Below are 25,788 nucleotides of genomic sequence, written 5' to 3' on the forward strand. Positions count from 1 at the left end.
CACACACCATCCCCTTTGCTCATGGGGGGATAGTAACCACTCCTAGTCAACGGAAAGAATCCGGCCTGAGCGGGCTCGAACTGCCGCCCTGTCAGACCGTGAAGCCTGGCAGTGTGTGTGTGTGTGTGTGTGTGTGTAGTTCATTCATCACAGCCTGATCACGAGTCTCTCTCTCTCTCTCTCTCTCTCTCTCTCTCTCTCTCACACACAGAGAGAGAGAGAGAGAGAGAGAGAGAGAGAGAGAGAGAGAGAGAGAGAGAGATAGCCACCCTCTCTGAGGAGAGTAATGGAGTGATGTGGCACCAGCGCGGTCTCGTGGGGAATCCTTGTGTCGCGCCCAAGGGCTCAAGTTAAAATCGATAGGCTATACTATGTTAGGAATTAGGCCAGTTAACCGGGGGACTAGACAAATTAACTATTTCCCTTATGGAACTAGTCTCGGGCCGAGAGTTCAAGCCAACTATGAGTATCGTCTGAGCTCAAATAAGCCTTGGATGGTACTTAAAATTTTCGGTCATCGGCTCCCAAACCGAGACAGAATCAACTTATTCACTGCCTGAAGACTAACCACATTTACCATGAAAGGAATAACAATAGTAAAGTGTTTCCTTTCACGAAATAATAAATAATTGTCCTTGCTGAATTATAATTAAAGAGCAAGGATAATTTAACCGTTGGAAACAGAGAGGAAAGCCACGCCACCTGGCGAGAGAAATTCAAAATATCGCTTCAGACCCACGTGGCTGGTTTTCTCTCACTCCACCACCGGCCTTCACAAAGTAAAGACCAAGGCACTGCAGCCCACCCATTAACTCGGACGCAGTGTGCCTTCTATTACCTGACTGAGGGATACTACACCCGGCAACGAGACTTCAGAGACAACAATATCTTTTGAAACCCGCTTCTCCGCTAAGTGCCCCCAGCATTTATTTGATACAGATAGATTTTACTACACGGATCCGGTAGGATTATCATTTGTTCGGCTGTCTGGAGGTGCTTGTTGGATACCTTCACCACCTAATAGCTGGTAAGCACTTGTTTGTTTGGGATTGTCTGACGGGTGTGTTATTCACTTTGCGAGTGACCTAACTGTTGGGTAGGGTAAATTTACTGATTCCCAACAACTACTACTACTGCTATAACTTCTACTACTACTACTGCTATTACTACAGCCACTCCCACAGGCACATAGACCCTGTGGACCCGTCGGAGGGCATGATGAAGCAGCGGGAGACTGGCATTTATACCAACGACTTCCTGGAGTTTATCGGCAGCGGACACTCCACCGTGCCCAAAGGTAATAGTAATTTGTTTTTTTTTACATCAAAGGACACGGCTCAAGGGCAACAAAAAGAGTACACAAAAAAAAGCCCGCTACTCGCCGCTCCCATAAAAGATAAAAGTAAAGAGTAGCCAAAAGAGAGGTCAATTTCGAGTGGAGAGGTGTCTTGATACACTCTTCTTGAAGTAGTCAAGTCATAGGCAGGACGAAATACAGACGAAGGAAGGCCGTTCCAGAATTTACCTCTTGCATAAGGGTTTTGGATAGTATAGGGATGAGCATGAGTAGAAAGTCGCGTGCAGCGGGTCCGCGGGAGGGAGGGAGGGAGGCATGCAGTTAGCAAGTTCAGAAGAGCAGTTATCATGAAGATATCGATAGAAGATAGAAAAAGAGGCAACATAGCGGCGGAATTTAAGAGGTAGGTTATCAGTAAGAGGAGGAGAGCTGATGAGACGAAGAGCCTTAGACTCCAGTCTGTCCAGAAAAGCTGTGTGAGTGGAATTATTGTTATTGTTGTTGTTTCATATGTAAAGATTAATATATGTATTTTTCTTCTACATCTCTCTCTCTCTCTCCCTTTTTCTCTCTCTCTCAGACACATACGACCTGGTGGTCATCTCGGGCGCTATGGGCGAAGGTCACATCCCACTCTGTGGCCTAGACGACCTGGTGCGCGTCGCAAAGAACGGTGAGAGAGAGAGAGAGAGAGAGAGAGAGAGAGAGAGAGAGAGAGAGAGAGAGAGAGAGAGCGTGCGTGCGTGCGTGCGTGAGAGTGCGAGTGAGAGTGAGAGAGAGTTTTTACAACAAAGGAGACAGCTCAAGGGCACAAAAAAAGGAAACAATAATATAAAAAAAAGCCCGCTACTTGCTGCTCTTAAAAAAAAAATCGAAAGAGATGGCCGAAAGATAGGTCAATTTCGGGAGGAGACGTGTCCTGATACTCTCCTCTTGAAAGATTTCAAGTCGTAGGCAGGAGGAAATACAGATGAGGGATGAAAGAGTGAAGATGTTGGTTAACTCTTGCATAAGGGGTTTGGACAGTATAGGGATGAGCAAGAGTAGAAAATCGTGTGCAGCGGGGCCGCGGGAGGGGGGGAGGCATGCAGTTAGCAAGTTCAGAAGAGCAGTCATCATGAAGATATCGATAAAAGATAGAAAAAGAGGCAACATCACGACGGAATTTAAGAGGTAGAAGACTATCAGCCGGAGGAGGAGAGCTGATGAGACGGAGAGCCTTAGACTCCACTCTGTCCAGAAAAGCTGTGTGAGTGGAGCCCCCCTACACGTGAGTTGCATACTTCATACGAGGGCGGACGAGGCCCCTGTATATGAATAGCAAATGTGCGGGGGAGAAGAGCTGGTGGAGACGATACAGAACGCCCAACCTCGAGGAAGCTGATTTAGCGAGAGAGGAGATATGAAGTTTCCAGTTGAGATTTTGAGTTAAGAATAGGCCGAGGATATTTAGTGTTGAAGAAGGAGACAACTGAGTGTTGTTGAAGAATAAGGGATAGGTGTTTGGAAGATTATGTCGAGTTGATAGGTGGAGAAATTGAGTTTTTGAGGCGTTGAATGACACAAGGTTCATTCTACCCCAATCGGAAATGATAGCAAGGTCTGAGGTTAAGCGTTCTGCAGCCTCCAGTCTGGAGTCGTGTACTCCCTGTTGGGATGGCCTTCTATTGAAAGAAGCTGAATAATGCAGAGTGGAGTTCTCGGCGTTACAGTGGACAGGACAGTTTGTTATGGAAAGAAGATCATTGATGAATAACAAGAAGAGAGTGGGTGATAGGACACGAGCCCTGTGGAACACCACTGTTGATAGGTTTAGGGGAAGAACAGTGACAGTCTACCACCGCAGAGATAGAATGTTAATAACTTTTAAGCGTTAATTTTTAACGTGGTTGCTTTTTAGGTTGGTCCGTGTTAAGTGTTATATTTAATAAGTATAAGGCGCGAACTGCTATCTGCGTTCTCCATTTGATTGAAGTGGTTGAGACAACACAATAGCCTTTTAGTTAAGTGATGTGTGGCCGAGCGGTAGCCGTTATAAGTTCACTGTAGTTCACTTTAGTTCTCTTTAGTTTTATCTCTCAGGTTAATACAAATACCAAATGTATTTTAACGATATTAACAGTTGTACTACATAAGGTTTACAGTTTACGTGAGCGAGACGCACGAAATCAGAGACTGCCACACCACTGCAGGGCGCGGAGCGGCGGAGCACCGCTCGCCTGCCCGTCACCCGTCTTCTCTCCGCTTCTCCGCGTTGTTCGCCCGTTTTATTTGCTTGTAGTTCGTCCGGAAGGGTGTGGGTTCCGGTTGATGACGGCTGATGAAAGTCATCATTTGTTGATCCTAGTGTCAGTTCATCACAGCTTCCCACGGCCAAAAGCACGACGTGTTGTTAGACATCCTGTTGTGCGACACCGACCGGGTGTCGCCACACGTACAGTCATACATACACATGTACATTATAATATACACATTACATCGCTCGGTTCTCTAAAAGTCGCGACCTCGCGACTCACCCGACCTTTAAAAGCAGTGTACCTACCCATGTTACAGTCGCACAATGTGTACTAGTTAAACGAGGTCCTGTTATTGCTTAAAAAAAATATATATAAAAGTCAGAGCCCGCCTAACGATACAGCATCGGGAAATGCCAATGATAATAAAAATAATCATGGAAGTAACAAGAAATGGGCAAAGTACATACAGGGCGAGGTAAACTTGGCAAGAGTCGTGGACATGGAAGCTCAGTACTATTCCGAGAAAACAAAATAATAGCTCGAAAAATTATTTACATGATACATCCTAGTAAAATTAAATCGACTAAACTGTCATTAGGATACATGGTAATGGAGCTATTTGGAATAGCAAAAAGAAAAAGGAACAATCCTTGAAGAAGATCTGCTACACACTGAACCTTCGAGTCACACCTGGTCACAAAACTGTCGCAGAGAAACACTCATCCGTTGCGTGACAATTAATTGCCAGTGTCGTTACCCTCGGCACGCCTTTGAGACGGGTGGGGCTTACAACAATAGATAAGGTTGTGTGAAAAGAGGTAATGCTATCCGTAGAGTCTCCCAATAGTTACATTGTGATAACAAGGACAAGTCTGGAGAACCTTAGAACCATCGGCAATCAGCACCACTAACTCCTAATACTCCGTTTTACAGGTCTACAGTACTATAAAAGAAAATCCTGTCACTGAGTTGTGAAATCAATGTTGTAACAAATCTCACTGAAATAAACAATTCCAGCATAATTGATTAAAGTAATTCCAGCATTAATAAACATCAAATTAAAAAGACAAATTTCTACCTATCCTCCGCTCGTAACGAACGTGGATGACTGACATCTGTGACGCCAATAATAATTCCCGTAACGGGTAACAGTGGTATGTCAAGTAAGGGTAAGTAAGACTTGTTTGCTTACTTCCAAAGCTTACAGATATTCACATGCTGGTTACGATAAAAGTTAGGGACAGCATCTGCTCAAGTTAAGTCTGTCAGTGCAGAGAAAAAGTATGTTTTAAGCAGAAGCACATGAGGTTCAAGGTTAAATTGTACCTATCCCTATGTTAGTCTACACCCTCGGTTATTACGGCTCCAATTAAATTAAGAAGACTGACTGCCTATCAACTCAGCAATAAAAGAAAATAGTGGGTTAGAGTGGAAAGTATTACTCAAGCACTCCCCTTCTCGCATGAAAAAGATGCAGGCAAAAGCTTAGGAACCAAACATAAATTAGTAGATGCGAGGATGCAGGTTATAGTCGTGTGGTGGAAAGATACACAAAGCAGCGTCAGGCTGAACCTCAAGCCGGCGCTAGTCTTTGGAGACGATCACTATGCACCATTCTGTGCGAAAAAAACATCGTAAAGCTCAAATTTCCAACCACCTATTTATCTGACTATTTCTGCCTAAACCATGGGTAAAAGAACACACCAAGGAATTTATTACCGCTGGTGACACCCAAAAAGGTTTAGGTCAGAGGGTCGCGAAGGCCCCCCTCCCCGACGAACGTGTCGACGGCAAACGAAGCTTCAAAAAGGACCCAAAATTACTTTAAATGCCATAAAAGTTGGCTGATAAAACAGTGTAGGTTGCCAGTGGGGCTGTAGTCAAGGGATACTGCACTCCTTCGAAGAGGAACTTTAAGGACAATCATGTACATAAGGAACTCTAGTAATAATCTAGCATTAGCTACATAAAGGGTTTCTCCATCTGTCTAGTTTCCCTGTTTAAAACACGAGATCAAATCAGTAGATAGCCTATAGGCGTCCACTGGCCTATTAAAAAGGCCACTCGTTTGCACAGTGTCCACAGCAAAATATACACCCTTTACGAGGCTGTGTTGCCCATCTTCCCCAAATGTTTCAAGAAAAAGTGACCAAAACGCATCATAATCCTTCCGTCCAGTGAACGCGCTCCTGTTTATGAGGGCCGGCGTTCCCGTTCCCGGGCTTGACCTTCGAGCGGCTGAGAGATATTTTATCTCTCGGATTTGACACGAATGAAATGTCCATGACAACCTCACTTTGAAACAAGAAGTCCCTGGCCGAATAATCTGCCTCCCTTGCTACCCTGCGAAAGGCCTAACTGCTGTTGCTGTTAGTGGGTGATTAGGGGCAGAAGCCACTGTGGGATTAGTAAGGTAAGTAAATACCTCTTGGTTGCTCATGCAGCGTAGAAGAAGGAGGAGGTACCCTTTGAAGACTGCTACAACTCCTTACACGACAGTTACCGTTATCCTTGTCGGCACTGTTCTTTCTCTCTACCCACCCCTCATAGTCCTCGGTGAGAGCTTGTAACTGCGGGTCAGGTTTATCTGCCATTAAAAGAGTTACTAGTAAAATGAGGAGTAAAATGGTAACAGAAAAAAAAAATTGCTGCAAAAATAAGTAAAGTAATAATTATTCACCGCTAAGTATGTGCTCACTCCTCCCCGATGATTTTAACATGCATAATGAAAGAGGAAAAAGAATAATGAGTGAGGCTTAGCAAGACAACTTATCCACTGTGCAATAAAACACACAAAAGAAAGGAGAAAAGAAAATGAATGATTATACATAAAATGCGTAACCATGTTACTCAAGAAAAATATTAAACATCCACACGCCAGAAAAATCAACAGCTGAAAAATCTAATAGATTAGATACGGCCCCACACGCCTAAACACGTGAACATAATAATAGTAATTCACCTGAAATAATGTTACAAGTGGTGTAATTACTGAAACCGTATCAATGAGTGTCAGCTATAATGTGTTAAAAACCTCGAAGACAGCAACTCGATGCCCCACTACTCGGCACGCTCGCGTCCTTCGCCTCGCCGGTGGCAAGGGCAGGGCTGCAGGGGTGGCAGGGTCTGCCGTCTGGTAGCGGTGGTGGGAGGGGCGGCGGGCAGACAATATACGCCCACCAGTCACCCTCAAAGGTCCGAGTTGCCTGGCGAAGATAAGTGCGCATCTACGACGAGTTGTGTCGTAGGAAGAAACAAATGCCTGGTTGTGTGGAGGTGCGAGGCGGGGTGCGCGGGCTGTGTGGAGGTGCGGGGCGGGGCGGGGTGTGCTCTCGGGTGCGGCTGTGTGTTGACTCGACTCACTGGGGCAGGAACAGCCGCGCGCTGATGTCAGCGTATGCTTGCTGTGTCCGATACCGTTCACTGCCCCCACACACTGTCACTGAAGCTACGTTTGAGAGAGAGATATAACAATTCGGAGTAGTTCGTAACCACGCTGCACATCATTTATGTTAATAACTTTTGAGCGTTACTTTTTTTTTTACGTGGTTAACAACGAGGCGGCCACCAGCCACCATGCATTTATGTTATGTTATATTAGAGATAACACCTATAGAACACTTCGGAGAGGTCCGTAAACCGCTGTTCACCATTTTTGTTAGCCTTTTTGTTAGCTGTTTTTTTTGTTTTTGATTAAGGCGCGAACTGTTATCTCACGTGAGGTCCGGTGTACCGTTGCTTGCTTTCTCCAGTTGATAGAAGTCGTGAGACAACACAATAGCCTTTTAGTTAAGTGATGTGGGTTATGTGTTGGCCGAGCGGAGCCGTTAAGTTCACTTTGAGTTCACTTATTTTACTCTCTTTAGTTCTCTCTCTCAGGTTAATACAAATACCAAATGTATTTTAACGATATTAACAGTTGTACTACATAAGGTTTACAGTTTACGTGAGCGAGACGCACGAAATCAGAGATAGCCACACCACTGCAGGGCGCGGGGCGGCAGAGCACCGCTCGCCTGCCCGTCACCCGTCTTCTCTCCCTTCTCCGCGTTGTTCGCCCGTTTTATTTGCTTGTAGTTCGTCCGGAAGGGTGTGGGTTCCGGTTGATGACGGCTGATGAAAGTCATCATTTGTTGATCCTAGTGTCAGTTCATCACAGCTTCCCACGGCCAAAAGCACGACGTGTTGTTAGACATCCTGTTGTGCGACACCGACCGGGTGTCGCCACACGTACAGTCATACATACACATGTACATTATAATATACACATTACAAGAACGGCCGGAAAGGAAACTGGAAATAAAGGAACAGAGAGAGGGATATAATTCGAAAGAGGGCAGTTTAGAAAGCAAAGACTTGTGCCAGACTCTATCGAAGGCTTTCGATATGTCTAGCGCAACTGAGAAAGTTTCACCGAAACGACTAAGAGAGGATGACCAAGAGTTAGTTAAGAGAGTAAGAAGATCGCAAGTAGAACGCCCATTGGGGAACCCATGCTGTCGATCAGATAGAAGGTTAGAAGTGGAAAGGTGCTTTTGAATCTTCCGGATAAGGATTGATTAAAAAGCTTTAGATAGACAGGAAAGTAAAGCTATAGGGCGGTAGTTTGAGGGATTAGAACGGTCACCCTTCTTAGCTACAGGCTGTACAAAAGTATACTTCCAGCAGGAAGGAAAGGTATATGTTGATAGGCAGAGACGAAAGAGTTTGACCAGGCAGGGTGTCAGCACGGAAGCACAGTTTTTAAGGACAAAAGGAGGCAGTCCATCAGGTCCATAAGCCTTCTGAGAGTTGAGGCCAGAGAGGGCATAACAAACATCATTATGAAGAATCTTAATAACAGGCATAAAGAAGTCAGAGGGGGTATGAGTAGGAGGAATATTCCCAGAATCGTCCAGGATGGAGTTCTTACATAAAGTTTGAGACGTCAGTGCTCCTTTTTTTTTTTTTTTTTTTTACAGCAAAGGAGACAGCCCAAGGGCACAAAAAAAGTAAACATTAATAAAAAAAAAAGCCCGCTACTCACTGCTCCTAAAAAGAATCCAAAGAGGTGGCCGAAAGATAGGTCAGTTTCGGGAGGAGAGGTGTCCTGATACCCTTCTCTTGAAAGAATTCAAGTCGTAGGCAGGAGGAAATACAGATGAAGGAAGATTGTTCCAGAGTTTACCAGCGTGAGGGATGAAAGAGTGAAGATGCTGGTTAACCCTTGCATAAGGGGTTTGGACAGTATAGGGATGAGCATGAGTAGAAAGTCGAGTGCAGCGGGGCCGCGGGAGGGGGGGAGGCATGCAGTTAGCAAGTTCAGAAGAGCAGTCAGCGTGGAAATATCGATAGAAGATAGAAAGAGAGGCAACATTGATGCGGAATTTAAGAGGTAGAAGACTATCAGTATGAGGAGGAGAGCTGATGAGACGAAGAGCCTTAGCCTCCACTCTGTCCAGAAGAGCTGTGTGAGTGGAGCCCCCCCACACATGAGATGCATACTCCATACGAGGGCGGACAAGGCCCCTGTATATGGACAGTAACTGTACAGGGGAGAAGAACTGGCGGAGACGGTACAGAACGCCCAGCCTCGAGGAAGCTGATTTAGTAAGAGATGAGATATGAAGTTTCCAGTTGAGATTTTGAGTTAAGGATAGACCGAGGATGTTTAGTGTTGAGGAAGGTGATAGCTGGGTGTTGTCAAAGAATAGGGGATAGTTGTTTGGAAGATTGTGTCGAGTGGATAGGTGGAGTAACTGTGTTTTTGAGGCGTTGAAGGACACCAGGTTCTTCTTGCCCCAATCGGAAATAATAGTAAGGTCTGAGGCTAAGCGTTCTGCAGCCTCCAGCCTTGAGTCGTTAAGTTCCTGAAGGGTGGGTCTTCTATTAAAAGAAGTTGAATAATGCAGAGTGGAATCATCGGCGTAGGAATGGATAGGACAGTTCGTTTTGGAAAGAAGATCATCAATGAACAACAGAAAAAGAGTGGGAGATAGGACAGAACCCTGTGGGACACCACTGTTAATAGATTTAGGGGAAGAACAGTGACCGTCTACCACGGCAGAAATAGAACGGTCAGAAAGGAAACTGGAGATAAAGGTACAGAGGGAAGGATAAAAACCGTAGGAGGGTAGTTTAGAAAGCAAAGATTTGTGCCAGACCCTATCAAAAGCTTTTGATATGTCTAGTGCAATAGCAAAGGTTTCACCGAAACGGCTAAGAGAGGATGACCAAGAGTCAGTTAAGAAGGCTAGGAGATCACCAGTAGAACGCCCCTTGCGGAACCCATACTGGCGATCAGATAGAAGGTCAGAAGTGGAAAGGTGCTTTTGAATCTTCCGGTTAAGGATTGATTCAAAAGCTTTAGATAGACAAGAAAGTAAAGCAATAGGACGGCTGTTTGAGGGATTGGAGCGGTCACCCTTCTTAGGTACAGGCTGTATGAAGGCATACTTCCAGCAAGAAAGAAAGGTAGATGTTGACAGGCAGATGCGAAAGAGTTTGACCAGGCAGGGTGACAGCACGGAGGCACAGTTTTTAAGAACAATAGGAGGCACTCCATCAGGTCCATAAGCCTTCTGATGATTGAGGCCAGAGAGGGCATAGAAAACATCATTTTGAAGAATCTTTATAACAGGCATAAAGGAGTCAGAGGGGGGATGAGTAGGAGGAATATGCCCAGAATCGTCCAGAGTGGAGTTTTTAGAAAAAGTTTGAGAGAAGAGTTCAGCCTTAGAGATAGATGAGACGGCAGTGTTGCCGTCAGGACTGAGGAGCGGAGGGAAAGATGAAGAAGTGAAGTTGGAGGAGATGTTTTTGGCTAGATACCAGAAGTCACGGGAAGAGTTATTGAAATAATTTTTGGTTAGTCGGAGAATAGATTTGGCACGATTTCGGGCAGAAATGTAAAGTTCATAATTAGCATTAGTTTGAAGGCTCTGGTACCTTATGTGAGCTACCTCTCTATCATTGACAGCACGAGAACAAGCGTGATTAAACCAAGGCTTTTTAGCGTGAGGAGTAGAAAGAACGAGGAATGTATGCCTCCATTCCAGAGACAATCACCTCTGTGATGCGCTGAGCACACACAGAGGGTCTCTACCCTGGAAGCAATAATCATTCCACGGAATGGAAAAGTACATCCTCAGGTCGTCCCACCGAGCTGAAGCAAAATGCCAGAAGCATCGCCTCTTCGGTGGGTCCAGAGGGTGTACTGGAGCGATAGGACAGGATGCAGAAATAAGATTGTGATCGGAGGAGCCCAACGGAGAGAACAGTTTGACAGAATAAGCAGAAGGGTTAGAGGTAAGGAAGAGGTCTAGAATGTTGGGCCGATCTCCAAGACGGTCGGGAATACGTGTAGGGTGAGGGACCAACTGCTCTAGGTCGTTCAGGATAGCAAAGTTGTAGGCTTGTTCACCAGGATGGTCAGTGAAAGAGGATGAAAGCCAAAGCTGGTGGTGAACATTGAAGAGATTTCAGCGAAGGGAGACTGGGTCAAGATGTGCTCCACTTTAGAATTCAAATAGTCAAAGAATTTTACATAGTTGGTAGAGTTAGGTGAGAGATAAACAGCACAGATGTATTTAGTGATAGAATGACAGTGAAGTCTTAACCAGATGGTGGAAAATTCAGAAGAGTCAAGGTCGTGGGCACGAGAGCAAGTGATGTCGTTGCGCACTTAGGCGCAACATCCAGCTTTGGATTGAAATTTAGGATACAGAAAGTAGGAGGGAACAGAGTAGAGATTGCTGTCAGTAGCCTCACAAACCTGTGTTTCGGTAAGGAAGAGAAGGTGAGGTTTAGAGGAGGAGAGATGATGTTCCACAGAATGAAAATTAGAGCGAAGACCGCGAATGTTGCAGAAATTGAGAAGAAAGAGGTTCGAGGAGTTATCAGGACACCTCTCGGGTCGGCAGCCAGAAGGGGAGTCCTCCCTGGGGGAATTTGTGGCCCCCCCCCCCAGGCGAGGACTCCGAGGCTTGGTGTATGTGCGCCATTTTGAAATTTTAATTTTGGGAAAAGGTGTATATGTTGTGTGAATGTAGTGGTGTGGATAAAGAGAGGATCTGTCTTTAGAGAGCATGCTGAACTACTCTCCGGTGTTGGTGAGACAATAGGGAAACGGTTAGTGAGGACATGGGAAGGGTCTTTGGAGGGCTTCAGCTCCCTTCTCACCTCCCATATATACCTCACCGGGAGTGGCTTGCGCCCGTTCGGTAGGTGTCTTCCTACCTACTCCAGCCTGTAAGTAGTAAGGGTTAAGGAGAGGAGGGAAAGAGGTTAAGGAGAGGAGGGAAAGAGGAAGTGAAATTGGTGGAGATATTTTTGGCTAGGTGCCAGAAGTCACGGGGAGAATCAGAAAAAGCAAGGTGTTGACATTTTTTATTGATGAAAGAGGTTTTGGTCATTCTGAGAATAGATTTGGCACGATTCCGGGCTGAAATGTAAAGTTCATGGTTAGTAGGAGTGCGAAGGCTCTGGTGGTGTGTGTGTGTACGTGTGTGAGTGTTCGATTGCGTGTTTTGCAAGGTCCGCTGAGTGGGTGAAGGCGCTGGACGCTGGACCCTCAGCTTAGATACTCGTGCGAGGGCCCGTAGGTTAGCATTGTTCCTGGTCGTGCAGATCTTCCGCCACGACTATTTCCCAAGGCCACATAGAAAATTCACCAGGTTTTCATGGGTGGTTTTCCCGTTGAAGATCGTGACAGACGTGTAGAACCATCACTATAGGATCGCAAAACTGTTCATGGTAATCCCAGCAACTTTTACGAGAGGCTTTTCGTTTAGGATGGGAAAGAGCCTACATAGAGACTTCAGATTTGCCTGGAGTAAACTCTGAGGTAGTCTTCCTAGGGTGGGCTGGAAGACGCGCCCCCCAGCGTATGCCCCATTGATTAACTGATTGCCTCCTCTCCGACACTCCAGGAGGCTTCGTGATCATCGTGATGCGCCTTGAGTACCTACAGACCGCGCCTTCATACAAGGACAAGCTGGAGCATTACATGGACCTCCTGGAGGCGGAGGGGAAGTGGAAGAAGGTAGGGAGAATCGTTGCCAGATTATCGTACTCAGAGCATAGTATTTACCGTTTTTTGACACCTAACTATTGCCAAGAAACCTCAGGAATTCACTATTTTAACGATAGATATAAATAAATCTATTTATTGAGCCCCAGGAGACAGTTTTGGGGTCGGAAGTTGGTAAATATAAGAGGCTGAGTACAACTATCTGGCAACATTGGTACAAGAAAACATTTACTCTAATCAAGGTTTCTGTCTGGCGGGGCTTTTCACTGTATGGGCGCCCGTCTCGACACTGGTATAAGGAGATGGTCAGGAGCTGGCCAGGGGGAGAAGGTCACGTATTTGAAATGATGGTCATAATTCCTTCAGGTGGAGCGGCGCATCGTCCCAAACTATTTGTGACAAGGAGGGTCTCGTCTTCTGAGTGAGGAGGAAGAGGAGGGAAGGGAAAGGAGAGAGATGAGGAGGAGGAGTTATAGTTGTGCTGTGCCAAGGCCGTCTCTGTGTAACAGCCTTGGCTTTCGTCGCGGCACCCGAGACTGAGGTGTGAATTATCGTGCGTCTACGATGTTATATGATAGTCTACGCATAGGACACATTTGTCAGTATTAATCATATTATTGAAATTGTCGCAAAAATCTGTTTTAGTTTATAAGGCTGAGGCTGCAGTATGCTTAACCTCAGACCTTGCTATCATCTCCGATTGGGATAAAAGGAACCTTGTGTCCTTCAATGCCTCAAAAACCCAATTTATCCACCTATCAACTCGACACAATCTTCCAAACACCTATCCCCTATTCTTCAACTACACTCAGACGTCACCTTATAATTCTTCAAAACTAAACATCCTCGGTCGATCCTTAACTCAAAATTTCAACTGGAAACTTCACATCTCTTCTCTTACTAAATCAAGTTCCTCGAGGTTGGGCGTTCTGTATTGTTTCCTCCAGTTCTTCTCCCCTGTACAGTTGCTATCCATTTACAGGGGCCTTGTCAGCCCTTGTATGGAGTATGCATCGCATGTGTGGGGGGCTCCACCCACACAGCTCTTCTCTATCTTTCGGCCACTCCTCTGTTGTAAAAAAAAAAAATAAGATCGCTGATTACGTAACTGTATGTGTGTGTGCATGTGTAATAGCAAGTTGCCAGAGCACGATAACGAAGACCTCAGACTCGTGTGCTGCGACTATAGTATACGTTTAGGAATGCTTGGTCTGGGTCTTGGGGATTTGATGATGTACAGACATGTTTATATATATATAATAAACGGGTGCCTACTTCCCCTCAGGATCATGTTAATCTTTGTTTGTTTCTCAAGTTAATTTAAGTGATTACTCTTCCTAATTTTAAATGTGTCTGCTGTTCCTAATTTATAATGCGTCTGCTGTTCCTAATTTATAATGCGTCTGCTGTTCCTAATTTATAATGCGTCTGCTGTTCCTAATTTATAATGCGTCTGCTGTTCCTAATTTATAATGCGTCTTCTGTTCCTAATTTATAATGTGTCTGCTGTTCCTAATTTATAATGTGTCTGCTGTTCCTAATATATAATGTGTCTGCTGTTCCTAATTTATAATGCGTCTGCTGTTCCTAATTTTAAAAGCGTCTGTTGTTCCTAATTTTAAAAGCATCAGCTGTAGCCCTACGTGGCGCAATGCAGAGGAAGTTAACTTATTTAATCTGAAAGTAAAGTGAAATGATCAGAAAGTAAAGTTAAGTAACAGAGCAGTGAAGTATATGTGGCAGTGAGCATGTGGAAGGATGAGATGGAACGAGAGAACAAAGATTAAGGAAAAGAATAAAAACTCTCGCTCCCATCCCTCCCTCCTCCATACTTCCTTCCTCGAACAGAGTCGTCCGCCACTGGAACAGCCTCCCCGCAGAAGTAGTCAGTGCGGAAACGAACAACTCCATTTCCACTGACAGTAACTTTACTGCGTCGGGAGTGAACTGAACGTATCCAAGGTCACTTAATGTTCTCAGTTCTTTTCTTTTCTTCTTCTTTTATTAGATATCATCATCATCATCATAATTTCGTTTAACGTCCGTTTTCACTCTTCCTGAGCGGTTGGACGCTTTATGGGTCTCCTCTATTCTGCTCTGTCTTCTGCCTGATGCTCATCCAATCCCATCACTGCCAGGTCTTCCTGTATACACCTTCTCCACGTTTTCCTAGGTCTACCAACTGGTCTCCTTCCTTTTACTTTTAATCTTACCAAAACTCCCAGCACTGTATCCTCCCCTGCTCTCTACATGTCCAAATTATAGGAGTCTCCCTTCTGAGCACTGTTTCCAGGTTCTCTACTCCACATCTGTTAGCCACATCTAGCTGCACTGGACACCCTGTCTTGCCAATCTCTCCACAACTCCCAGCACTGTATCCTCCCCTGCTCCCTTCGCATGTCCAAACCATCGGAGTATTTCCCTTCTGATCACTGTTTCCAGGTCCTCTACTCCACATCTATTAGTTACATCTGAACTGGGTACCCTGTCTTGCCAATCTCTCCAAACCTCCCAGCACTGTATCCTCCCCTGCTCTCTTCACATGTCCAAACCATCGGAGTCTTTCCCTTCTGAGGTGGTGGTGGAGTGGTTAGCGTGCCGGCCCCACCTTCGCAGCGTTGATGATGATGAGGGTTCGAATCCGCCGCTAACCATCTAGGACTTTTCAGTCACCGCCGAGGGGCCTAAGACTACCCACATGCTGTCCTGAAGACTATCCACCAACCCGGACTCTCGAAGAAGCTATGCAAGTGAAATCAAGAATGATCTCCGGGATGCAGCATGAGCCAATAATAATTGCCCTACAATAAACATTAGTCTGCGTCATAACGGGCTCGGGCCCACCATCAGGACCCTATTAAAAAAAAAATCCTACCGGCGCTTTAGGTCACATGTAAAAAAGGAAAGAAAACTGTTTCCAGGTCCTCTTCTCCACATCTGTAAGCTACATCTGCACCGGACACCCTATCTTACCATTCTCTCCACAACTCCCAGCACTGTGTCCTCCCCTGCTCTCTTTACATGTCCAAACCATCGGAGTCTTTCCCTTCTGAGCACTGTTTCCATGCAGGTCCTCTACTCCACATCTGTTAGCTACATCTGCACTGGATCGACACCCTTCTATTATGTGATATGGAACAAAGAATAAAGAAGATAATTAATTGCTCTCCCGCCCCCTCCCTCCCTCCCTCCTTCCTTCATTCCTCGAAATGAGTCGTCCGCCACTGTAACAGCCTTCCTGCAAGAGTGGTTAGCGCATACTGTGTGATTTTCAGTTAATACAAGACACATGTGTGCAATATTCATGCAGTGGATTGATTTAAATTAGGCGCCGCAACAGCCAGGGTCATATGGCGCCGCATTCAATGAGTTAAAAACTAAAAAAAGGCAAATAGCGTAACACTGAGAATACTTCCCTGTGGTACACCATCCTAAAGTGGACTAACCTCGGTAAGAGTACTCCCCACTCTAACCCGTAAAAGACGATGAGATAAAAACTCCTTAATAAAAACAGGGAGACGGCCACGAAGACCAAACTCAAACAGGTTAAGTAAAATTCCATGGCACCAAACGGTGTCATAGGCCTTCTCCAGATCAAAAAAAACACGGTCACCTGGTGGTGCTTATTGGCAAACGCCTCACAAACTGAGGACTCCAAGGATAAAAGAGCATCCGAAGTGGAGCGCATCTTTCGGAAACCATATTGCATCGGGGTCAATAAATTCCGGCTATCCAAGTACCACATTGTTTCGTCAAACCGCTGGGTAGAGAGGGTCGAGCGTTGCATTCAACTTTATTAAGTCGATCCAACCTGAGAACAATCACCTAATTACCCCAAACATCACAAAACATAACACCACATGTCTTACAAATCTCATTGTATCCAAGCTCACATACTCCTAAATATTCTGTCATCAACTAGTAAGTTCACATAAATTACCTAACCTAAAACAAGCACATTTACTTACAATATTGACCAACCAGCGGTAAATAGCCCACAGCCCTGGGCACATCATGAAGGTATGGCAGTCAGCTTCCCCGTAAACCACAACGCCTGGCCCAAAGTGTTAGCACAAACACAGACGCAGCAGATCACCCACAGCAAGGAACAGCAGGGAACCGGCAGGGCCAGGTCACAAGGCTACTACATCACGCCCACATCCTAGCGGGAGCAGCCACCACAGACAACTGTCCTACGTGGCGGCTGCTGGCGCCGGGGTAAGGTGGAAAACAAACAAAACACGAGGTGCGCAACGTAAACAGTAATATTCATATAAATATTCGTGATACTTCCACGAAACACACATAAGCCTGACATTCACCATCTTCTCCATTACTTTACAAGTGCAGGATGTTAAAGAAATAGGACGATAGTTAGTTGCTTGGAGATGATCTTTCCCAGGCTCCAGAATGGGGAGAATAATAAGGGATGTCGTCTGGACCTGGCGAGGAATCATGACACTGGGATAAAGCCGTCTTCAACTCGGAGAGAGAAAATGGGATATTATAAGATTCCCCTCCGGTGGAAGCGAAGTTAACGCCGAGTGATTCCAAATCCCGGCGATGACGAGCCCCTGGTGCAGTAGGATCTTTCCTAGAGACACTGGCAAAGTGCTTGGCGAATAGGTCAGCAACAGTCTTAGGGTCCGCCACCGTTTCCCCTGCATGCGATAACACTGGAGGGGGAGGGGGGGAAAACTTCCCAGAGATCTTATGAACTCTGTTAAAGACTTCTGTGAGTGTAGTTCTGGTAGTGATGGAAGAGAGATAAGCCTTCCAAGAAATTCGTTGAGCCTCCTTGAAAGTGCGTCGTGCTCGAGCACGCGCTCGCCGAAAAGCATCCAAACACTGGGGGTCCCCACGGTGACGACGAAGTCGAGAGAATGCAGCACGCTTCTGCACAGCAGTAGTGCAAGCGACGTTCCACCAGGAACAGGACGTTTAGGGAACTGGCCAGACGTCCTGGGGACGGATTGAAGGGCTGCAGAATGTAGGGCATCAGTGAAATAGGATGCAACCTCGTCAGAAGTTCCAAAGTCAGCTAAGGACGAAGAGAGGAGCTAAGTTCCGTAAATCGCTGCCAGTCTGCTTTATCTAGACGCCAGCGAGAAAGGCGTGACTGTGGTACAGAATCAATGCGTTCCAATAAAATTGGAAAGTGGTCACTGCCATACAAGTCCGGTAAGACCCGCCAACGAAAATCAGGAAGAGAATTAGAAGTGCAAAGTGAAAGATCTAGAGAGGTAAAAGTACCAGTTTGGCTATGAAAATGTGTCACCTCCCCATAGTTTAAAATTTATAATCCCTGATCCTCAATAAAAGAAGCCTGGGACTGGGACCCGAGAGGAGGCGGGTCGAGGGACCTCGAGCTTTCTCCCAACAAAGGAACCTGCGCCCCCTCCGGACGCCGCACTACTAGAGCCAGACCGCACACCACTCCCCGAAGCTACGTGCTCGCGGGGAGGATTCCCCACACTATCTCCAAGGGATTCCTCAGTTTCCATATCCCGATCAGGAAAACCACTAGAAGCAACAGGAACTGGAACAGAGGGGGTCTCAGCAGGCTCAATATGAGCCTCCGCATCTTCCTCCATAGGCCTATCCTGAGAGACCCCAGAATCATGTATACCTACAGTAATCTTAGTTGGCAGAACATATTCAACTGAATCTGAAGAACCGCGATGTCGCTTCTTCATACCTCTGGCGGACTTCGGCGAATCAATGTGAGGTGCATCTACATCAGCATGCATCACCTGGGACGAGGCCGGAGAAGCCCCATCAGAACCTGGAGGTGACTCGACGGAATCACCGAGGCCACTGTCTTGGAGTTTCTTTCTGTTCTTTCCCACACGAAAAAGAGGGCGCCATAAACAATTGCAACTCACCTTGCCGCCCTTGCTGACCCTCTTAAATATGGCTGGGGAATTGTCCTAGACCCCGCTCAGTTCAACTTCTTAAGCGTGGCCTCTTTCACCATGATCATCCCCTTAGAAGAGACATCCGTTTTTGGTCCCTAGAAAAGGTTATAACGTCTCTATCTTCCACTAGGTACCAGGACAGACCTTCAGAAATGGATTTCCTAATACACACCCTGTTCCTCGTCGCCCTCGCCTCTAGGTTCAGGTCCTCGCAGCTCAGGGCTCTCACGTGTTTTCCCAGGTACACTACATTCACGACAGATGGACCTGCAGTGCCCTTAGCTTCCTCCCCAAAATCGCTAGCCAAGAATGAGCGCCTCGATCACTGTCTCCAACCAGTGGTCATACCAGTCTGGTGCCTGCAAAGCGAGCCTCACCCACTCTGCCCCGTGTCAGCCTTAAGGAACTACATAACAGATTCTACGGCGCACGAACAACATCACCTTTTCTGTGATCCCGCTTCAGCCCTCCCTCTGTCAATCAGGAGGATTGCAGGCCTCCTAAGGACCGTCATAGAGGAAGGAGATCCGGGACATGACTTAAGTGCCTTTGCATAACAGCTGATCCCCGCAGACGATACAAGCACCCTCAGCTCCATTCCACTGTTTCAAGACAATAGTATTCGCTACTGATGTGTTTAATAACTGTAAAGTACGCTACCTACCTACCCTCACAATCCTCAGTTAACAGAAACCACTGAAGGGACTTTATTCCGCTATCAATTTTTTTTTTTTGCTTTCTTTTTATTCGCCTCCACGATTCAGTGGTTAGCGTCCCTGATTACGAATCTGCGGGCCTGGGTTCGAATTCTGGCCTGGGCAGTCGGCGTGCAGCCCACCCAGCTGTTCATCCTTCCTTTCCGGATAGTCGATAAATAGGTACCTGGGGTCAAGATCTAAAGAAAGGGAGGTCAACTCACGGTCGGCTCAAAACTCGTCCCATTCCGCGCATCCTCCCGAGGCTCCTCCCTCTGACCAAGTGACGTAGCACAATGTATAAAAAAAAGTTGACCGAGCAGGCAACCCCTCCAGTCACATTCACACCGCAACAAGTGAAGGGACCTGGCCTGACCTTGCTCTTCGCTCGCACCTAATAATGGTGTATTGCCTTGCTACATATGTGTGTGTGTATACCTCTCTCTCTCTCTCTCTCTCTCTCTCTCTCTCTCTCTCTCTCTCTCTCTCTGTGTGCCCCGGCATACTTGTGTGTGTGTGTGTGTGTGTGTGTGTGTGTGTGTGTGTGTGTGTATTGGTATACTTGTGTGTGTGTATACTTGTATGTATGTATGTGTGTGTATACCTGTGTATGTGTGTGCGGCGGAGAGGGTGGTCTGGTGGGCGGGTGGGCAGGTCTCCTACCTCACTTTAGGAGCCTATTAGTGAGTAACTCTGTCCACATTTGCACTGGGGTGTGACTTAATTAGCTAGGAGTGGTTATCTGTCCAGGTGGGTGGATGCTGACCTTGGCTAAAGATCATCCCTCAGGTGGATGGGGTAAGTGTGGTAGGGCCTTGCTCCATATAGACAGATAGATAGATGGATAAATGAATAAATACATATACATGGATAGATAGATACAGAAATATAGGTATATATTATGTAATAGCTTGTGTAATGCTTGTACATACTGAAGAAAAGTACAGAACAAATAAAATACTTCCAAAGCACATTTATACCTTTTATATCCTGCACTAATAAAGCTATAAAATATACGGGATTTACTGGAAAACTACCAAGAACTCCATTATATAATAAATGTTCTATTAATCTCTGGCTAAGATGCTACATGCATAATATATGAAACTCAAAGTAGCACTACACATATGCAAAATATTGTTAATGATTCCTTTTCCTTTTATCTTTATTATTACACAGAGAGAGAGAGAGAGAGAGAGAGAGAGAGAGAGAGAGAGAGAGAGAGAGAGAGAGAGAGAGATAATGAATTTACCGGAGCGAGCGAGAGAGAGAGGGACTAAGGGGGTTGCCAGCTAGCTTAGGTCCTTTATACTTGTGGAGGGGGAGAGAGAGAGTGAGAGGAGGCTCCTCCCACTGACCACCTGACGTCACCTAATCTGCGCCTGAGGTGACCTCCCATTTATTCAGACACTGGTCCTCAGCACCCTTGCTTTCGATTGTTTTGACTACGGAGAAAGAGCGAGCACCAACACTGCCGGCCTGCACATCACTGGAAGTCACATGTCTAGCAGCCCCAAGTGAACCAGCACCACAAGTGCCACCACAGGGAGTCGCTGAGCTACGGTTGTTGGGTTGTTGAGCACCACTCTTATGGTGAATTTTGTGTACTTCAAAAATGCGATTTTTCCTTCCAATCTTGCTTGTTGAGCTGAGGTAGTTGACTATTTCATTACTTGCGATGCTGGACACAGGTCTTCACTGATGAACATTCCACATCCTTTTAACTTTCTGGAGGTACTGACGACTGCTTCACGATCACTGAACTTCTCGAACATTGCCACGATTGATCGAGAAGCTTCAATTGGTCCAACAGGATGGGCAAGTTAAGGTTTCGCAGAGGGAGGCTGAAGTTTGTTATAATTTGCCGTTTGCTTCCATGTAGGCTGTTTCTGAAGTAAAAAAAAGCTTTAATTATGGCGCCCACTGTAGTCTTCTTGATAGTTGACTCGTTTCATATTGGCAACTCGATATTTGTAAGCATCAATTTAGCTTATGTTGTCTTTTTCAAATTTTTGTTCTTTTAATTTCTACTTTTAGGTCCAGACCTTCAGCTTGCGTAAATTCCAGGCTTTCTGTTAAGTCGCTTACCGTTGATTTCCGTGAAAGGATTTCAAACTTCACCTGATAGGTTACGATATCCAAAGCAGCTAAAAATGCTCCTTTCTGCGTGTTCAAAAGCATTTCAGAGTATCCGAATCCATGTCTGGTCACTTTACGTATTTTTTGTAGAGTCATCAGTTGTTGATTAACTTCATGTGAAATCCTTAGAAATTTCTGGATACATGTCTCGAAATTAAATTGCAGAAAAAAACAAGATTAAAATTCATAAGACAAACCTGCACTACATACTTTGGGCTACAAAACATATGAATGAGTATGTCCCTTTCACATTTCTCGACAGTTCGCCATATAAATTACTTTGAAAAGACAAGCCTGATTTATCCAAACCCTCCTAAAGTATGACCAATTACCAACAAAGTGATCACCATAGTCAGACAACAAATATCTGGCTGGGTTTGTAAGTACCTACGATATATAAAATTTGGACGGATGTGTATGTTTATTAGAGCCTTTTTTGTCATCCCTAGACCACCAACGCTGGTTGACTCTTGCATAAGGGGTTTGGACAGTATAGGGATGAGCATGAATAGAAAGTCGAGTGCAGCGGGGCCGCGGGAGGGGGGGGAGGCATGCAGTTAGCAAGTTCAGAAGAGCAGTCAGCATGAAAATATCGATAGAAGATAGAAAGAGAGGCAACATTGCGGCGGAATTTGAGAGGTAGTATCAGTTTGAGGCGGCGAGCGGATGAGACGAAGCGCCTTTGACTCCACTCTGTCAAGGAGAGCTGTGTGAGCGAACCCCCCCCCCCCCCACACACACACACACATGAGATGCATATTCCATTCTAGGGCGGACAAGGCCCCTGTAAATGGATAGCAACTGTGCGGGAGAGAAGAACTGGCGGAGACGGTACAGAACGCCCAGCCTCGAGGAAGCTGATTTAGTAAGAGTTGAGATATGAAGTTTCCAGTTGAGATTTTGAGTTAAGGATAGACCGAGGATGTTTAGTGTTGAGGAAGGTGATAGCTGGGTGTTGTCAAAGAATAGCGGATATTTGTTTGGAAGATTGTGTCGAGTGGATAGGTGGAGAAACTGTGTTTTTGAGGCGTTGAAGGACACCAGGTTCTTCTTGCCCCAATCGGGAATAATAGTAAGGTCTGAGGCTAAGCGTTCTGCAGCCTCCAGCCTTGAGTCGTTAAGTTCCTGTAGGGTGGGTCTTCTATTAAAAGAAGATGAGTAATGCAGAGTGGAATCATCGGCGTAAGAATGGATAGGACAGTTCGTTTTGGAAAGAAGATCATCAATGAACAACAGAAAAAGAATGGGAGATTGGACAGAACCCTGTGGGACACCACTGTTAATATATTTAGGGGAAGAACAGTGACCGTCTACCACGGCAGAAATAGAACGGTCAGAAAGGAAACTGGAGATAAAGGTACAGAGAGAAGGATAGAAACCGCTGGAGGGTAGTTTGGAAAGCAAAGATTTGTGCCAGACCCTATCAAAAGCTTTTGATATGTCCAGCGCAATAGCAAAAGTTTCACCGAAACAGCTAAGAGAGGATGACCAAGAGTCAGTTAAGAAGGCTAGGAGATCACCAGTAGAACGCCCCTTGCAGAACCCATACTGGCGATCAGATAGAAGGTCAGAAGTGGAAAGGTGCTTTTGAATCTTCCGGTTAAGGATTGATTCAAAAGCTTTAGTTAGACAAGAAAGTAAAGCTATAGGACGGTAGTTTGAGGGATTGGAGCGGTCACCCTTCTTAGGCACAGGCTGTATGAAGGCATACTTCCAGCAAGAAAGAAAGGTAGATGTTGACAGGCAGAGGCGAAAGAGTTTGACCAGGCAGGGTGACAGCACGGAGGCACAGTTTTTAAGGACAATAGGAGGCACTCCATCAGGTCCATAAGCCTTCTGAGGATTGAGGCCAGAGAGGGCATAGAAAACATCATTTTGAAGAATCTTTATAACAGGCATAAAGGAGTCAGAGGGGGGATGAGTAGGAGGAATATGCCCAGAATCGTCCAGAGTGGAGTTTTTAGAAAAAGTTTGAGAGAAGAGTTCAGCCTTAGAGATAGATGAGACGGCAGTGTTGCCGTCAGGACTGAGGAGCGGAGGGAAAGATGAAGAAGTGAAGTTGGAGGAGATGTTTTTGGCTAGATACCAGAAGTCACGGGAAGAGTTATTGAAATAATTTTTGGTTAGTCGGAGAATAGATTTGGCACGATTTCGGGCAGAAATGTAAAGTTCATAATTAGCATTAGTTTGAAGGCTCTGGTACCTTATGTGAGCTACCTCTCTATCATTGACAGCACGAGAACAAGCGTGATTAAACCAAGGCTTTTTAGCGTGAGGAGTAGAGAAAGAACGAGGAATGTATGCCTCCATTCCAGAGACAATCACCTCTGTGATGCGCTGAGCACACACAGAGGGGTCTCTACCCTGGAAGCAATAATCATTCCACGGAATGGAAAAGTACATCCTCAGGTCGTCCCACCGAGCTGAAGCAAAATGCCAGAAGCATCGCCTCTTCGGTGGGTCCAGAGGGTGTACTGGAGCGATAGGACAGGATGCAGAAATAAGATTGTGATCGGAGGAGCCCAACGGAGAGAACAGTTTGACAGAATAAGCAGAAGGGTTAGAGGTAAGGAAGAGGTCTAGAATGTTGGGCCGATCTCCAAGACGGTCGGGAATACGTGTAGGGTGAGGGACCAACTGCTCTAGGTCGTTCAGGATAGCAAAGTTGTAGGCTTGTTCACCAGGATGGTCAGTGAAAGAGGATGAAAGCCAAAGCTGGTGGTGAACATTGAAGAGATTTCAGCGAAGGGAGACTGGGTCAAGATGTGCTCCACTTTAGAATTCAAATAGTCAAAGAATTTTACATAGTTGGTAGAGTTAGGTGAGAGATAAACAGCACAGATGTATTTAGTGATAGAATGACAGTGAAGTCTTAACCAGATGGTGGAAAATTCAGAAGAGTCAAGGTCGTGGGCACGAGAGCAAGTGATGTCGTTGCGCACTTAGGCGCAACATCCAGCTTTGGATTGAAATTTAGGATACAGAAAGTAGGAGGGAACAGAGTAGAGATTGCTGTCAGTAGCCTCACAAACCTGTGTTTCGGTAAGGAAGAGAAGGTGAGGTTTAGAGGAGGAGAGATGATGTTCCACAGAATGAAAATTAGAGCGAAGACCGCGAATGTTGCAGAAATTGAGAAGAAAGAGGTTCGAGGAGTTATCAGGACACCTCTCGGGTCGGCAGCCAGAAGGGGAGTCCTCCCTGGGGGAATTTGTGGCCCCCCCCCCAGGCGAGGACTCCGAGGCTTGGTGTATGTGCGCCATTTTGAAATTTTAATTTTGGGAAAAGGTGTATATGTTGTGTGAATGTAGTGTGGTGTGGATAAAGAGAGGATCTGTCTTTAGAGAGCATGCTGAACTACTCTCCGGTGTTGGTGAGACAATAGGGAAACGGTTAGTGAGGACATGGGAAGGGTCTTTGGAGGGCTTCAGCTCCCTTCTCACCTCCCATATACCTCACTGGAGTGGCTTGCGCCCGTTCGGTAGGTGTCTTCCTACCTACTCCAGCCTGTAAGTAGTAAGGGTTAAGGAGAGGAGGGAAAGAGGTTAAGGAGAGGAGGGAAAGAGGAAGTGAAATTGGTGGAGATATTTTTGGCTAGGTGCCAGAAGTCACGGGGGAGAATCAGAAAAAGCAAGGTGTTGACATTTTTATTGATGAAAGAGGTTTTGGTCATTCTGAGAATAGATTTGGCACGATTCCGGGCTGAAATTTAAAGTTCATGGTTAGTAGGAGTGTGAAGGCTCTGGTGGTGTGTGTGTGTATGTGTGTGCGTGTGTGAGTGTTCGATTGCGTGTTTTGCAAGGTCCGCTGAGTGGGTGAAGGCGCTGGACGCTGGACCCTTAGCTTAGATATTCGTGCGAGGGCCCGTAGGTTAGCATTGTTCCTGGTCGTGCAGATCTTCCGCAACGACTATTTCCCAAGACCACATAGAAAATTCACCAGGTTTTCATGGGTGGTTTTCCCGTTGAAGATCGTGACAGACGTGTAGAACCATCACTATAGGATCGCAAAACTGTTCATGGTAATCCCAGCAACTTTTACGAGAGGCTTTTCGTTTAGGATGGGAAAGAGCCTACATAGAGACTTCAGATTTGCCTGGAGTAAACTCTGAGGTAGTCTTCCTAGGGTGGGCTGGAAGACGCGCCCCCCAGCGTATGCCCCATTGATTAACTGATTGCCTCCTCTCCGACACTCCAGGAGGCTTCGTGATCATCGTGATGCGCCTTGAGTACCTACAGACCGCGCCTTCATACAAGGACAAGCTGGAGCATTACATGGACCTCCTGGAGGCGGAGGGGAAGTGGAAGAAGGTAGGGAGAATCGTTGCCAGATTATCGTACTCAGAGCATAGTATTTACCGTTTTTTGACACCTAACTATTGCCAAGAAACCTCAGGAATTCACTATTTTAACGATAGATATAAATAAATCTATTTATTGAGCCCCAGGAGACAGTTTTGGGGTCGGAAGTTGGTAAATATAAGAGGCTGAGTACA

The 25,788-nt window shown here is 45.9% G+C and overlaps 1 long non-coding RNA gene across 2 annotated transcripts; it reads left to right on the plus strand.

Annotated features, from left to right (window-relative positions):
* Positions 1–820: 820 nt before the first annotated feature.
* On the plus strand, positions 821–25,759 carry LOC126994805 (uncharacterized). Of its 2 annotated transcripts, none has more exons than XR_007749627.1 (3): positions 821–1,297; positions 1,878–1,970; positions 25,491–25,759. It is a non-coding gene; the product is annotated as an uncharacterized LOC126994805 (long non-coding RNA). The 2 variants fall into 2 exon arrangements; XR_007749626.1 differs by lacking the exon at positions 25,491–25,759 and adding an exon at positions 12,444–12,712 and having other exon boundaries at positions 823–1,297.
* The last annotated feature ends 29 nt before the right edge of the window (positions 25,760–25,788 follow it).

This window comes from Eriocheir sinensis, unplaced genomic scaffold (genome assembly GCF_024679095.1).
Source record: "Eriocheir sinensis breed Jianghai 21 unplaced genomic scaffold, ASM2467909v1 Scaffold880, whole genome shotgun sequence".
Lineage (NCBI taxonomy): Eukaryota > Metazoa > Arthropoda > Malacostraca > Decapoda > Varunidae > Eriocheir > Eriocheir sinensis.